At 41.6% G+C, this 12,873-nt stretch overlaps 1 protein-coding gene and 1 non-coding gene across 31 annotated transcripts in view; both read right to left on the bottom strand.

The window, feature by feature from the left end:
- The window catches only part of KIAA1217, an 839,292-nt gene that overhangs the window by 277,365 nt on the left and 549,054 nt on the right, over window positions 1–12,873 (bottom strand). The window lies entirely within an intron of this gene.
- On the bottom strand, window positions 951–1,044 carry MIR603 (microRNA mir-603). The gene has a single exon (NR_032721.1). It is a non-coding gene; the product is annotated as a microRNA mir-603 (primary transcript).

The raw sequence follows: 12,873 nt of genomic DNA, 5'->3' as shown, positions 1-12,873 counted from the left end.
AGGAGGCTGAGGCAGGAGAATCACCTGAACCTGGGAGACAGAGGTTGCTATGAGCTGAGATCACGCCACTGCACTACAGCCTCGGTGACAAAGCGAGATTCCGTCTCAAAAAAAAAAAAAAAAAAGCTGGACTTGATGGCATGTGCCAGTAGTTCCAGCTACCAGGGAGGCTGAGGTGGGAGCATCACTTGAGTCCAGGACTTCAAGGTTACAGGGGCTATGATTGTGCCACTGCACTCTAGCCTGGGTGACAGAGCGAGACCCTGTCTCTTAACAATTTTTTGTTTTTATATTCAAACCCAGATTTCCTCAGGATTCTTATTAGCAGCTATCTAAGGAATAGCAAGGGATGCTCTCAAACCAGGCAGAACAAGATGGAATTATAAGTCATTTTGTCTTTTGCATTTCCGAAAAGACTTTCATTTTTCAAAGGACATCAAAGTTGAAATGCCTTATAAATCCCTTTGTGTTTCTGTGTTCGTTCAATGTCATCAATACGATGGATGATCAGCAAATGGCATCAAACTCCATTTGACTCTTATTAGAATAATAACATGTAAAATGATATGAAATGAAACAGCACCGATTCCAATGACCTTGTAGCCCAATTCAATTACCATTTCACTAAATCACGACAAAACCGACAGTCCTCACGCTCTCGAATTTATGAATTAAATTCAACTTTTCTACATTCTGAGCAGGACTGAGTAGAAAGAGAAATGGTCAGTGAGGACTGGGGAGGAGTTTCCTTCCCTCTGCTATTTACTGCAACATCGCCAAGCCCACTGGAGGAAGGGGTATGGAAAGACAGTTTCGAAAGGACTATCAAGCCCAGAGGGGGAGCTGATGGCCAGGCTCTTGCTATAGTTTGCTCCTGCAGATGAGACATTGCTTTGGAAAATTTTATCATTAACCAAACTGCACTGATGCTAAAAGTCAATAAAGCCAACTATTAAGTTAGAGAAAAAGTAATTGCAGTGTGTGCCATTACTTATAAACGGCAAGCACCACAATTACTTTTGGACCAAACCAACAGCATCAATCTTGCCTGCATCTTAAGCAAAGGCTTAATGAGAAAAAAACATACTTGAGACTACTAAATTATTATACAGTCAATCCTCATTACTAGCAGATTCTGCATTTGTAAATATGCCCATCACCTAAAATCTGTTTGTGACCCTCAAATTAATACTCCCGAATGTTTGCAGTCATCATGGACATAGCAGGACAGTAGACAACTGGAGTTGCCCAACAAGCAAGTTCCCCGATGGCATCTAACTAAACAACACTCTGCCTTTTTGTTTTAGTTTTCATACTGTAAAGAAGTGCCCTTTCCACAGTCTTTTTAGTGCCACAAGTTTCGCATTTTTGTGTCTTCGTGTGTGTGTGCGTGCGCACCTGCGTGCGTGTATGTGTGTGTGAGTGATATAACTATTTAAAATGGCCCAAGCCAGATGCAGTGGCTCATGCCTGAAATCCTAGCACTATGGGAGGCCAAGGCAACAGAATTGCTTTGGGCCGGGAGTTCAAGACCAATCTGGAATATACTAGTCATGTTCATTGGGGAATTAAGACCTCAAAAACACAGCGAGATCCTGCCTCTACAAAAAAAATAAAATTAAAAAATTAGCTGGGCATGGTGGTGTGTGCCTGTAGTCCCAGATACTTGGGAGGCTGAGATGGGAAGATCACTTGAGCCCAGGAGTTTGAGGCTCCAGTGAGTTGTCATTGTGTCACTGCACTCCAGCCTGGGCAAGAGAGCAAGACTCTGCATCTATAATTTTTTTTTTTAATAAGAAAATAAAATAAATTTTAAAAATAAGAAATAAAATGAAATGGCCCTTAAGTATGGTGTGGAAGTACTGTCTGGCATTCCCAGGCTCAAGAAGGCTGTGATATGCCTTACGCAAAAAATAAATGCATTAGATAAGCTTAATTCAATGCTAATGAATAATATATATTTTAAAAGGTGTCTTCAAACAAAAACACACATAAAACAAGGATTTTTGTTGATTGGTTAAAAATGTAACCAAAGTCTCATGGGAACCTAACCCTGTATTTCCCCTAGGAAATTCAGTATTAACTAATAAATTCAGGACTCACTAACGCAGTATGTAGGGCAAATTTACCAATACTGTGAATAACAAGAATTGACTGTATTTTCAACTGCAGTAAAAATGCTATAAGTATGTAAAATAGGACTTGTAGGAAAACAACAAAGTATATTTAGACATAGCAGGTTCATCTTTTTTACTTTTATTGCAGATGTGAGAACTTGACAATTTCTAACCAGTGGACTTAGAATGGAGAATATAGCCAATATGGGCAACAGAGCAAGATTCTGTCTCAAAAAAAAAATTAGCTGGACTTGGTGGCATGTACCAGTAGTTCTAGTTACTTGGGAGGCTGAGGTGGCTGGTCATGAACTCCTGACCTCAAGTTTCCCAAAGTACTGGGATTGCTATTGTGCCTGGCCAGCAATGGCAATATTTTCTTTTTCTTTTTTTTTTTTGAGACGGAGTCTCGCTCTGTCGCCCAGGCTGTAGTGTAGTGGTGCTATCTCCGCTAACTGCAAGCTCCGCCTCCCAGGTTCACGCCATTCTCCTACCTCAGCCTCCTGAATAGCTGGGACTACAGGTGCCTGCCACCACGCCCGGCTAATGTTTTTGTGTTTTTAATAGAGACGGGGTTTCACCGTGTTAGCCAGGATGGTCTCGATCTCCTGACCTTATGATCCACCTGTCTCGACCTCCCAAAGTGCTGGGATTACAGGCATGAGCCACCGCGTCCGGACGAAATGGCAATATTTTCTTACTACCAACTCTCAGAAAGCATTCATTATTCTCCATAATTATCCAATAAATTTGGACCCATCTGAAAATAAGCATCAGTCACTTTTCAGTTCATACATGTGTGCTATTAGTCATTACTCTGGTAATATGTGAAATGTAAATCATTGCCTTATTACTTACTGGATACAAGTTGTTTTTTGGCTTGAGATATGTGTCTAATTCATTGATACTACATCAGAAAATTCCCTACACCAAATATCTGCTCTGGTTGGACTAAGACCCTACTTTTTTTTTTTTTTTTTTTTGAGACGGTGTCTTGCTCTGTTGCCCAGGCTGGCACGCAGTGGCATGATCTCGGCTCACTGCAACCTCCACCTCGTGGGCTCAGTCGATTCTCCAGCCTCAAGCCTCTGAGTAGCTGTGATTAGAGGCACGCGCCACCACACCCAGCTGATATTTGCATTTTTAGTAGAGACAGGGTTTCACTGCGTTGGCCAGGCTGGTCTCGAACTCCCGACCTCAGGTGATCCACCCGCCTTGGCCTCCCAAAGTGCTTAGATTATAGGCATGAGCCACGGTGCCCAGCCAATACCTTGGACTTCTAATTAAAGATGTGATGTGGGCCAGTTATGCATAGAGGGGAGCCAAGGACCTCGTGTGACACCCTCACTGGACTGGGACAGATTCTGCCATGTCATTTACCTTGAGTACTCCAAAAGGAAGAACATAAAAATAATAATGTAATGAAAGCAGCAAGGGTATATTTCACCTCAAAGAAAATCGTTAATACTTAGCCTGGACTCTTTGATAATATGACTAGAGAAAAGGGAATGAAGGAAAGAGGAGTACTTAATCTATGTTTATTGTTCAAAAGTTCTTCTCTGTTCACACTTTGCAAATGTTAATAAGAGTCTGATCTCTTGATAGTAACCACAGGGAAATTTATCAGCCTCTAAACATAATTTTTCCCTTTTCTCTATCCTGAGTCTCCAATGAGTTAGGCAAAATGAAGAGCCATCTCATTCATTCAGAAAATGCCATCTTTTCTCTCTCATACATGTAGTGTTGCTAAAATAACTCATAGAAAATTAACTAGTGTTAATTTTCTTCTTCTTAAAGGCTTCTGTCCATAACTGTCCAAGGGGCAGAAGGGCATAGACTTTTACACAATGAGAGTCTCCGGACATTCTGCTATCTAAGACTTCATTCTCAGAGTACGGGGACCAGAGAAAGAACTGGGGCGGATGATATTCCACGTTGGCTCTTTTCATTAAGACTTTTCAAAGAAGACTTTATTCTAACATGCATTTAGAAGAAAAAGAAATGAAGAATTCTTCCTTCAGGCGAATAATTCATAAGGGGAAAAAAAACCCTTCAATATGATTTATTTCACAGGGATCATTGAAGAGCGCGTGAAAACCGATCTCTGTTGAAATTCCGAGATACTTGTTAATGCCACCTTGAAAGAAGTAAAGAATTTTGAAGTCAGTTATTAAATAAATCCACGGCTATTTGAACAGCTATCTCAATTTGGCTGGAATGTGGCTAGAATTCGAGTTATGTACATTCAGTTTGAGTAGAATGTGGTTTTGACAATGAGTCAACCTTAGTATTTTATTCCCAACGGTGATGGAATGGCGTGATGACTGCAGAGCTCCCTAGAGTAGCTTTTGGAACTCGTACTCTCCTTTCAACAACAGATGGCTCAGTTGAGAAATTTTAGAATTGAATGAAAACTCAGGCATCATTTAGTTATCTGTGCAACTTGAATATTTTTTTCCAGTAAGATGAGCAAGGCCAAACAAATTAAGTGGAGAAAAAGTCACACATAGAGTTAGAAAGTAGAACTAATCTAGATCCAAGCCCTCCTGGCTACTGGGCTGGAGTTCTTATTGCTAAGCTGGATCTGCAGTGAGCATCACTGACATCCCTAATGGAGTAGTGACTTCCCTAGTAATCTCCCTTATCTAATTTTACTGCGTAAACACATTGCCATCTGTTACAGGAATGGGATCCTAATCATGTAGAGAGAAGGGAAAAGAAGGCATGAGGAACCTTTGAACCTTTCCCACTCAATTTCCCACTCTCATGAGTAGCCCCATGGGCTTTGGTCTGTCTGTGCCTCTTGTAACCAACCTACAATGGAGATGCATAAACGTGGCAATGAGGGGTATATTATCTTGTATAACGCTAGGTCATACTTTTGCATAAAACAATTTTTATTTGAAGAGGCTGGGACCAAGAAATATCTATAGTTAGAATGGGCTGTATACAGGAGGAAAGTTTGTTAAAAGGCCTGCATGTGTACAGTTTCATTATTCTCACTCTTTTTTTTTTTTTAAGAGAGGGTCTCACTCTGTCACTCAGGCTGGAGTGCAGTGGCACGATCTCAACACACTGCAGCCTCAACCTCCACAGGCTCAGGTGATCCTTCCACCTCAGCCTCTCCAGTACCTGGGACTACAAGTACATGCCACCATGCCTGGCTGATTATTATATTTTTTGTAGAGATGGGGTTTTACCATGTTGCCCAGGCTGGTCTTGAACTCCTGGGCTCATGCAGTCTACCCACCTCGGCCTCACAAAGTGCCAGAATTACAGGTGTGAGCCACTGCACCCATCCTATTCCTACTCTTTATTCCTTTAGTAAAGTGTAAGTGTAAACTAATGAATTGGTTATAGTCAGAACTGAAATTAGCACTTATGATATAGAATCTCAGTCAAGATTCAGATAGCATGTTGGTCATATGGTGAGGTTTTTTCAATATCTATGATCATGAAATTTCACTCCTAGGGAGGTGATTACTAAGTTCAATATTACTGAGTTTCTTATTGAAAAACTGTGTTGATATTTTTCCTTTCAGAATGACATATTTTATGTCAATCAAAACAGAAAATAAGTCCCAAATTGAATGGCACTTAGAAAAATAACTTTGATGCCAAATTGGAAAAGAAAGCTTCAAAAGTACTTTGGAAATGGAGCCAAACTACCAATTAAAGGAAAAATTATAGACAAATTAAGAATGTGCTTTTTCCAGTGACACTGAACCTCAGTCATTTTCTCCGTAATGACTTGAAAACCCTGTAATTCTCATAGAAATCTGGCAGTCTCACCCATTTCCCCTCAGCAGAATAAATAGTGAAGAATATGGTGTGCTTTGTTGTTAAAAAAAAAATCGCTTTATGATGGAGGTGGGGGGATGCATTCCAAAGTTACTCCCAAATATCATCAAAAGAAAGAAATTTGGCTGGGCGCAGTGGCTCATGCCTATGATCCTAGCACTTTGGGAGGCCAAGGCAGGTGGATCACTTGAGGTCAGGAGTTCGAGACCACCCTGAGTAACATGGTGAAACCTCGTCTCTACTAAAAAATATAAAAAACTTAGCTGGGTGTGGTGGCAGGTGCCTGTAATCCCGGTTACTTGGGAGACTGAGGCAGGAGAATTGAACCTGGGAGGCAGAGGTTGCAGTGAGCTGAAATCATACCAGTGCACTCCAGCCTGGGCAGCAGGGTGAAAAAAAGAAAGAAAGAAATCTAAGCTACTCTTCACCATGCAATAGCTTAATTGATTGCCTTTATTTTTCATGCTTGCTAATTTTCAAGAAGATGAAAATAAGAAAGATGGATGTATTCATGTGATTTAGTGACAGTGGAATTTGTGCACATAAATTGCTTTGATGATGATGCAGGGATGGGTTGTAAATATTTTATCTAACAGCTCATAAGAAAGGCATTATGGAAACCCAGTAAGTGGGGGAAGATGAGTCACCTATGACCAAGTTCATATGAGTGTCCCAGAGCTGGATAAGACAGTGTTCGGTGACCAAACTGACTCTTGGCATCAACCACAATCTGCAGTTTGAGTCCAGAATAATTGTGCAGAACGTGAAAGGGTTACAAAGAAAGATGATAAAATTCAATTCTTCCCTTTTGAAAAAAATCAAAGAATGTATTAAGGATTTTCCATTTCTAACACCTTCCTTCTACAGTTAGGGAAACAGATCAGACTTGGGTGGACTGACAATGGGACTCAGCAATCTGAGTTCTAACACTTACTGCCCACTCCTGTGGCAGGGGGCGACTCTTCCGTACCTGTGTGGATTTGGGTATGGGCGTGCTGCAGATGATGGTAGTGGGAAGAGACTAGAGGCCTTCTTATGGTCTTTTCCAATCACAGAATTGGAAATTTAGCATTGTTATATAGTACGGGGCCCCAGTCTTTAGAGGGGTTGCCACTAGATGTCAATTTGATTTCATGACACCCTGCTACTCCTAAAAATGCCCCTTGATAAATATCTGCATTGTTTGAACATTTCCTAGAACTTCTTGAGTTAACCAAACCTGTTTTATGATGAAGGGCTGCAAGAACAAAAACCAATGACTCACTGTCCCAGAACAACATTTCTTGAGGAGAAAAACCAACCCCACTCATTTTGCCTTCAGTGTGGTAAGCCCAGAGGGAGTGGGTGCTTGGATTCAAATATTAGCCTTCATGTTTCTGCCAAAGTGTAATCTGCTCTATGTTTTTTGATGAATGTTTAAAGCAATCTTTTTGTTTTTTAAGTCAGGGAATCACTCTGTTGCCCAGGCTGGAGCACAGTGGCACGGTCATGGTTCACGGCAGCCTCAAACTCCAGGGCTCAAGCCATCCTTCCACCTCAGCCTCCCGAGTAGCTAGGACTACAAATGTGTGCCAACAGCCCACCTCATATTTTTTACTTTTTTGTAGAGAAGGGATCTTGCTCTGTTGCCCAGGGTGGTCTCAAATTCCTGGCCTCCAGTGATCTTCTCACCTCCGTCTCCCAAACTGTTGAGATTACAGGTGTGAACCACCGCACCCGGCCACAATCCTTTTCAAAATGGACAAATACTGGCAGGATCTTAGCAAGTCAATTAATTGACAGGAAGAAAACATCATGAAGTTTTATACCATTCACTCCCCTAATTTGAAAAGAATTCAAAATATAACAGGTTGCTGACATATTGTGCATGAAAACTACTAGTTTGCCTAGTTTTCACGAAAAGTCAATATAAGTGATCTCACCTTTCTAGCCAAATGAACCAGAGAGTAATGACTTGCTCCGATTCCTTTGCCATTCACCGATAACCTTGTGTGTGTTTTTTAAAATAGCGCCTGCCCACGTAGCTTACTGTTAGCGTGCAGATGACGAACTAACTGCTGGAGACAGGAGCTGCAGGGCAGGGAAACAGAGTTAAAGGGCCAGTTACCACTGCCAATTACAGGGTAATTAGAAGGCACACCATCTCTTTAATTACGTGTAAGAAAACGGGAAATGAAATTTGATTTATGAAAATTTAACCCACACCCAAATTTCAATATTCCATCTATTGAGTACTCTAAGGCAAACCATACAGCCGTGTGAGTAGAATATGAAGTTGTTTCTAGGCCAACTCATACCAAGTACCATGCCTAGGTGAAAAGAAAACAGGCTTGTTTTAATTGGTGCTTTCTCTTTCTAAAGCATGATTACTCATATGAAGCATTAACTACAAAATACAAAAATAATGGGACTCTCTAAAGAAGTCCATTTAGCTTTACCTAAATTAGCAGTCTGTCATTCTCTTAGGATCAACTCAAAGATCTCTTCTTGGGGCCAGGCATGGTGGCTCATGCCTGTAATCCCAGCTCTTTGGGAGCCTGAGAAGGGAAGATCACTTGAGGCCAGGAGTTCAAGACCAGCCCGGGCAACATGGCAAGATCCCATCTCTATAGATATAGGTATAGATATATAGATACAGATTCAGATATAGATAGATGATAGCTCTTTCTGTTTTGTAACTTTTTCTAGGTTCCCTTACCTTAGGAGAACTCTTTCTTCTTCTGTATTCCTTTAAGACCTTACCCATATTCCTGACAGAATATTTATTCCATTTGTTTTATGTATGCGAGTCTCTGCCAACAGACTCCTTGAGAGACCACAAGTGGTCTTTATTAATCTTCATCTTCCCAGCAGCTATGTGAATTCCTGGCTCTTAGGAATAGATGCCTAATAAAATTAATCATATTTATGGAGAAGAGGAAAGTCACAAACCTATAAATAATTCAACCTCGTTATTATAAAAACAGACAAATTTCTACTCCAAACTCCTCACCTCCAATTATAGCTGGTAACAGGATCACAATACTATCCTGGCAGGTGTTTGTGGATTCCTGCCATCTAACCATAGGGGAAGACGTGGGTAGGTGGCACTGTGTCCGGAGTTGGTTCCTTCTGGTGGGTCCATGGTCTCGCTGACTTCAAGAATGAAGCTGCGGACCTTCGCAGTGAGTGTTACAGCTTTTAAAGATGGCACAGACCCAAAGAGTGAGCAGTAGCAAGGATTTATTGCGAAAAGCAAAGGACAAAGCTTCCACATAGTGGAAGGGGACCCAGCAGGTTGCCACTGCTGGCTGGGGTGGCCAGCTTTTATTCTCTTATTTGTCCCCTCCCATATTCCATTTCTGTCCTATCAGAATGCGCTTTTTTCAATCCTTCCTGCAACTGGCTACTTTTAGACTCCTGCTGACTGGTGTGTTTTACAGAGTGCTGATTGGTGCCTCTTACAGAGCGCTGATTGGTGCATTTTATAGAGCAGTAATTGGTGCATTTTACAATCCTCTTGCTAGCTACAGAGTGCTGATTGGTACAGTCCTAACTACAGAGTGCTGATTGGTGCATTTTACAATCCTCTTGTAAGACAGAAAAGTTATCCAAGTCCCCATTCGACTCAGGAAGTCCAGCTGACTTAACCTCTCAGCACCACGGTTGAATGCAATGGTATCAGGGAAGGAGAAAAGATGAAGTATTTGGACAACCGATAAAATATGATCAGCTTTTAGGCCGGGCGTGGTGGCTCATGCCTGTAATCCCAGCACTTTGGGAGGCTGAGGCGGGTGGATCACCTGAGGTCAGGAGTTTGAGACCAGCCTGGTCAACATGGTGAAACTCTTGTCTCCACTAAAAATACAAAAATTAGCCAGGCGTAGTGGTGCATGTCTGTAATCCTAGCTACTCAGGAGGCTGAGGGAGGAGAATTGCTTGAACCTGGGAGGTGGAGGTTGCAGTAAGCTAAGATTGTGCCATTGCACTCCAACCTGGGCGACAGAGTGAAACTCCGTCTCAAAAAAAAAAAAAAAAAAAATCAGTCTTTGCAGATGCACAAACTTGACGTTGATTACACTGTGGCCTGTAGTGTTCTGTATAAAACAAAGTATCTTTCTGCCCTTTTCTCTTTGGAATTTTATTTCTTTCCCCTTCCTTTCCTCTAAAGGGAAATCTAGAGCGTAGTTCTTTCATTTATCTCTGAATTTACTTACTCAGACTTTGCCGACTCCTCAGCCCCCCTCTACACTATGTCAGTCCCCCTTGCTAAACATTCCTTTTCTTTTCTTGTTACTCGCCACCCTCGTAACTATTTATTTTAAAGTTTTATTCCCTCCAAATTTTAATACACATGAAGATGGAAACCTTGCCCATCTTGCTGAACTGTGTACATCTATCATCTAGCATAATGCCCGGTTCAAAACAGTTATTCTATTTTTTCAGGGAAGGGAGGAAAAAGAGAATAAGGAGAGTGAAAATGCCCACATGAAGATGGGAGAGACAAAGACATTAAGAGAGGAAGAAGACAGCTATGGCCGGCTGCCCAACGCCCCTTCACCCTTGACTCTTCCAACTCTGAGTTGCACCAAGAATGAAGAGCCTTTGTTCAGATATTGTCTTGGGATACAGACAAAGCTAAGAAAGCAAGCCAAGAGGAAGGAGGAATATTTCTCTATAGGGCAGTACATGTTGTGGGATTAAGGCACAAGAGCTAAGAGGAGGATGAAAGTCACAGTGTTGTCAGTTATAAAGGATGTTAAAATAGTCTCCAAAGGACTACATACATACATGGTGGCATTATGAAGACGATTGTTATTTGACCTAATTAAAGTGTTGGTGGATCTGAAACCACGTGAAAGACCAATTTAAGCATCATCTATGGTCGAAGGTATGAAGCCTTCAAGTCCAGATAAACATGAAGGCCATGGCTAATGTCTTTGAAATATCCAAGCTGGGCACAGAGGCTTATACCTGTAATCTTAAGCACTAATCACTTTGGGTGGTCAAGGTGCGTGGATTGCTTGAGCCCAGGAGTTTGAGACCAGCCTGGGTAACATGGTAAAACCTGGTCTCCTCAAAATAACAACAAAAATTTGGCCAGGTGTGGTGGGTAGTGGCACACACTTGTAGTCCCAGCTACTCAAGAGGTTAAAGTGGGAGGATCATCTGAGCCCAGGAAGTCGAGGCTGCAGTGAACTGTGATTGTGCCATTGTACTCCAGCCAGGGCAACAGAGTGAGACAAGAAAGGGAGAAAGAGAAAGAAAGACAGACAGAGAGAGAGAAAGAGAGAGAGAGAGAAAGAGAAAGAGAGAGAGAAAGTGAGAAAGGGAGACAGAGAGAGAGAGGAGAAAAGAAAAAGGGAGAAAGGGAGACAGAGAGAGAAAGAGACAGAGAGAGAGAAAGAGAGAGAGGAGAAAAAGAGAGAGAGAGAGAGAAAGAAAAAAGAAAGAAAGAAAGAAAGGAAAGAAAGAAAGAAAGAAAGAAAGAAAGAAAAGAAAGAAAGAAAGAAAGAAAGAAAGAGACCACCACAAAAATAAGTAAGTTTAGGTTAAATTAACTTAAAAAAATGGTGGTAACAAATTGCCTGTCAGATCATTCATTTCCTTGGTTCTTTACAAATCCTTTGCATTGTTTTTTCAGCACAAGTTCTTATCCTGGCTATCCTCTAAAACAAATCTTTGAAGGAAAAGAAGGAAACATGTTATCACTCACAGTTCAATGGTTTCCTGGAATGTTCTGTGCACCTCTGTTTGTGTGTGTGCTTTTTCTTTTTCCTCTTTTTTTAAACTCTAAAGCTGGTCTTACTAGTCCGACACATTATCACAGACTTCCCCTTTCATCTGCTTACACAACTGTGTCGACATGACAAAATCTGAGCCTGCCTGCTTTGTCTCATCTTGTCCATCCCCTTCCCAAATTTCCATTTTGGTATGTGTTCTCTGGCAGTTCTTTTTTAATTGCATCTTTTTGTCTGTCCCTCTGCATGTCTCAGACATACAACAAAAACAGGAAAAGAATGAACGTCCAGCTCTCTGAACACAGTTTTGACCTTTATTTGATAATGTGTTCTACCAACTTACTTGCCACAAAACACAGAAAGAAAAGTCTTGCTGTACTCGTTGTATGGATTTAGAGTGTGTGATGGGCCGGGAGAAGTGGCTCACACCTGTAATCCCAGCACTTTGGGAGGCCTTTAGAGGAAAGGAAGCAGATCACCTGAGGACCGGAATTCGATACCAGCCTGGCCAACATGGTGAAACTCCATCTCTACTAAAAATACAAAAAATAGCTTGGTGTGGTGGCATGTGCCTGTAGTCCCAGCTACTCGGGAGGCTAAGGCAGGAGAAGCACTTCAACCCGGGAGGTAGAGGTTGCAGTGAGCCAAGATCACACCACTGCACTCCAGCCTAGGTGACAGAGCGAGACTCTGTCTCATGAAAAAAATTTAAAAGATAGAATATATGATTGATAGAGTATCTATAATTTCCCTATAAAACTTAAATACTCCCCCAAACCTTTTCAATGGACACAAAAATTATTTTCATAATAAAAATGTTAGCGGCATCTCATAACATGAAATAGAGACACAACCCGATTCAACTGGATAAAGTTAGTCAGAAACACTGCCAGTCTTAGAAGGAAACAGTCCCTCACACCTAAAAAGCAAAATGCTTAGTGGTTAATCTCCCAGAACACATAGGGGAGACAAATAGATAATACATCTTTGACTGCAAAACAAGGCATTGAGAGGTTGAAATGTCCTTTGGGGAGTCAAGATGAGACAGAGATGGCAGACACTCAAGAACCCAGTGTTCCTTCTGTGAGACACTAAAGACACCATTCATGCCGTTCTGTCCTGGGGATGAAACCCAGGCAGATGATAACACAACAACATGGTGTTGCAAGAGTGTCCTGCAAGAACTAAGCACAAGGGAATGACCCAAGCCTTTATTTCCAAGCCTCCCCCCCCAGCCC

The sequence above is a fragment of the Macaca mulatta genome, chromosome 9 (assembly GCF_049350105.2).
Source record: "Macaca mulatta isolate MMU2019108-1 chromosome 9, T2T-MMU8v2.0, whole genome shotgun sequence".
NCBI lineage: Eukaryota > Metazoa > Chordata > Mammalia > Primates > Cercopithecidae > Macaca > Macaca mulatta.
Note: the sequence above shows the minus strand (reverse complement) of the source record. Positions and strands in the feature narration are given on the sequence as shown.